At 53.2% G+C, this 3865-nt stretch overlaps 1 pseudogene; it reads left to right on the top strand.

Moving 5' to 3' along the window:
- The first annotated feature begins 490 nt into the window (after positions 1 to 490).
- LOC101996845 overlaps positions 491 to 3865 on the top strand; it is a 13943-nt pseudogene continuing 10568 nt past the window's right edge.

Raw genomic sequence — 3865 nt, 5'->3', positions numbered from 1 at the left:
TGTGTGTGTGTGTGTGTGTGTGTGTGTGTGTGTGTGTGTGTGTGTGTGTGACCACACTGAAGTGGAGATCAGAGGACAACTGGGAAGCTTTCAGTGGTCAGTTCTCTCCTTTCATCGTGTGGAGGACTTGAACTCAGGTCATCAGCCTTGACAGTGGCGGTGCTTCCTGACCTCAGAGCCATCTTGCTCTCTGATGTCTCCTTTCTTACAGAAGCACCAGTCATGTGACTTTAAAGGCCTGCCCTAATCTCTTTTTAACGTGAGTTTCCCTACAAAGACCCTTTCCACATAGGTCCCGTACACAAGTGCCAGGAATTGGGGCATCAACACAGTTTTAGGGGGGCACGATTTAAGCCCTAGCACACAGGAATTCTTCCAGAAGCCGCTGTCTCCATAGGGAGCCACCACTGGAACATGGGTGCGTGAGCATTTCTGAGAGAATGGGGAGAGAGTCCCTGGTCACCTGAAGGAAGCAGGAGAGGACGGCAATATGCCCGCATTGGTGGAGGCTATTCACGTCTGTCCGTCTTTCTGTTTTCTGTACCACAGAGACATCTACCATACAAAGCAGAGCATAAAGAAGCTCATTAAAGTGTGGATCCAGGCAAAGGCCACTGCAGACCTTGATGGGCAGCTGTCATCAATATGGCAGGCTGAGTGTGGAGAAGAGGGCCATCAGTCACTGTGGAGAGTGGTGGAAGCATCTGTCTGCAGCCCTTCCCAGCACTGCCCGAGGAAGAGCACTCCACCAAGCGCCAGCTGTGGTATTGGAGCCTTCCTTGCTTCTGGGCATGTGGTTGTTGCAAGGACATACAATGTTTTCTCCCTTGTAAAAGTACAAGCCATAGGTTGCTAAGACAGTAGACTGTCCTCTGAGGCCTCTCAGCTCTCCCTGACCCGTCACATGCTTCATCCACAGAGAAGAGAATCTTGCAGCCCATAGAAGAACTTAGGAACCTGAGCCACATAGGGGCCTGGCTATGACTATGAGGGTAGGCTCGGGTCTAAGAATGCTTAGTTCAAATCTCTGCCCACCACATTCTTACATGGACCAGGGCCCACAGTCTTCTGCCTGCACAGTGGGAGCACCGCTGTCACAAGGATGCACTGAGATAAGAGAGCAGAGCAGAGCACCTGAACAGAAAGGCAGCATAAGCAGGAAGGGCATCAGGACCACCACTGCATAGTCGCTCTTCCCATCTGACCCTCCAGACTGCCCCACCGGAACCCCACAGGCCACCCACCCAGTTCTCACCTTACCCCTCCCCATGTGACCATACGCAAAACTAATTTCCTTCTGCTGCAAACAGAAGTTTTCTGAGATCCAGTCTTCTCTCTGAAATGTGATTTGTAGGTACAAAGACGAATGGGGGCCAGAAGTGCTGTGTCACTATCACCTGGAGACAATCTTTGTCAAAGGCACCTCCCCTCTGCCACTGCCCCACCTCAGACCTGATCATAGCGTCTGCTTGGGACTCCAAGAATCTACACTTAAAAGGCACTTGGGAGGGGCTGGGGATATGACTCAGATGGTAAAGTGACTGCTGCAGCAGAATGAGGACCTGCGATCAACCCCAGCCCCTGCATACAAAAGCCGGGTGCTGGGGCGGTAGAAACAGGAAGATCCCTGTAGCTTGCTGGGAAGTGAATCTAGTCAAACTGGTGAGCTTTGGGTTCGGTGAGAGACCCTACCTCAAAAAATAAGACAGAGAACAATTGAGGAAAAGAACTGATGTTGATCTCTGGCCTCCACATGCATACGAACACATGTTCACACGTGCCGGCACACACACAAATGAACACATATACACACGTCCACACGTGCACAGAGGAAAAGAGGACGGAGACAAAGATTATAGGCTACTTGATGTCCCCAGAGCTTGCAATGTCCAGGGAACATGGCTAAGAGGAAACCTGGGATCTTCTGAGTTCTGCTTCCTACTTCCAGTGTAGCCTGTAAAAGCCCTACCAGCTGATGGTCTCAGTGCTCATCCAAGTGGGGTGATGGGGCTCAGGATGCCCTGCTGCCAAGGGTCGCATGTAGGTCTGTGGTCTTGGTTGAATTACAACAATAGCAGCCAGCCATCAGGAGCTGCAGCTGGTGCGCAGGGAGGGGCAGGTACATGCCAGGGACAGAGGGCTGTGAAACTGACCGGGGAGCAAATACTTATCATCAACTCTCATAGTGAGCCCAGAGTGAAGATAAGATTAGTCTGGCACTGCGGATAAATGCAAGTTCAATTTCACCTGTTGCCCTGGGCACTACCTATGTACCGGTTCCTATCCACCTGCCTGCCCTCAGCGTAGGAAGCAGAGCTGAGCTCTGGGCTGCTTTCCCATGGCCTCAGTGAGGGCTCCCACAGAGTCAACCCCAGTGCCACAGAGATTAAGTGCAGGCACGGGGAGCAGAATGGCTGGCCCCTAGGCATGGTCAGCAAGGAGACACCGCAGGCAGGCCTGTGGAACATTCTCTCACACCCCTGGCTGCTGTTCAGGCTCTCCACCCACCTGCATTCTGAGCGGACTCCTGAAGGCCCTCTCCCAACTTTTAGTGAGCTCTCTGTCCAGCTTCCTCAGTGCTCGCTGGTGGGCGCCTCAGTGGTCTGTGAACTGTGAACTCTGGCTTCCTTCAGCTCTCCTCTCCTCTCTCCCAGCCCTCCGTGTCTCTCTGGGAGTTGCCAACAGCTGCCACCCACCAGGCTGCACCTAAGCACTTATGCGCCCACTCTAGGGTTTAATCTCCAACCCCAGTCTCACCAAATCCAGCACCCACATCCAAGATGGAGCCTAGACGCCATACACACTGGGCTCTTCCTCCCCCGATTCCTGTGCCAGGCCAACACCTCTCCATCACCCAGTGTCTGTGGCAGAAACCCAGGGTCCTGTTCTCGCCTTCCTCTGCTGCTACACCCAAACTGTGCTCCATTATCGCCAGAACAGACCTGCCTCACATCTACTTTCTACCGACTGAGTCCGGCTCAGGCTTTACCCTCCCTTGGTCCACACTGAGTCCTCAGACTCTCTCTCACATCCAGTCTTGGCCCGTGACCTCACCCAGGCGACATTCATCCCATAGCCAGGCGCTCTGACAATCTCCTAACACCCTGCATGGCTTCCAGGTCCCTTCAAGTAAAGTCAGGGCCCTCAGGCATCTGGCATATCCTTCCGGGTCTGTCCTGAACTCCACCCCTGGTCCCGCTGCTCTGGGCCTCTCCTGATTCCTATCTCATAGACTCTCACTGGCCTCTGCTTTTATCTCTCTCCCTGAATGTGGGGCAGACACCCTAAACCTCCTGTTCCCAGTCAGCAAAGCTAACAGCTTAGCCAATGGTCCTGGGTGACCGACCTAAACATCAGGAATGTCTGGTAGGTGGCCAGAGTCTCATAAGTGGTACCGTGTAGCAGGTCCTTCTGAGACTGGTTCCAAGTCGTCCAAGCCCTCGCCACACACACACTCAGCATCAGACATCCCCAACCCTGGTGTGTGGTTCTTTTTGTCAGGCATATGCTGGTGCTGTGTGTTGACCCGCCAAGGGTCACTGAGCTCAGCTGAGTGGATTCCCTGTGTTACTGATGTCAATACTGTCCTGTGGAGTTAACACACTGATGGCTACAGTCACTCCTGGTGTATGGGACCAGACTTTGAGTCCTGATAGTCCCTTTCAAGATTTTCTTGTAGAGGGAGAAGGAGAAGGCTCCTAAGTGGAGGGTCACAGTCACTGGAAACCATTCCAGGCCCCCAGGAAAGATGGAGTGTTGGAGCTTAGAGAAACAGTAGTAAAGTCCATGATGGGGACCACAGGCTAACCACAGAACTCCCAGTGGTGGAGAGGAGGAGGACTCCCAGTGGTGGAGAGGAGGAGGA

The sequence above is a fragment of the Microtus ochrogaster genome, unplaced genomic scaffold (assembly GCF_000317375.1).
Source record: "Microtus ochrogaster isolate Prairie Vole_2 unplaced genomic scaffold, MicOch1.0 UNK18, whole genome shotgun sequence".
Taxonomy (NCBI): domain Eukaryota; kingdom Metazoa; phylum Chordata; class Mammalia; order Rodentia; family Cricetidae; genus Microtus; species Microtus ochrogaster.
The sequence above is the reverse complement of the archived record's forward strand: the minus strand, read 5'-3'. Positions and strand labels throughout refer to the sequence as shown.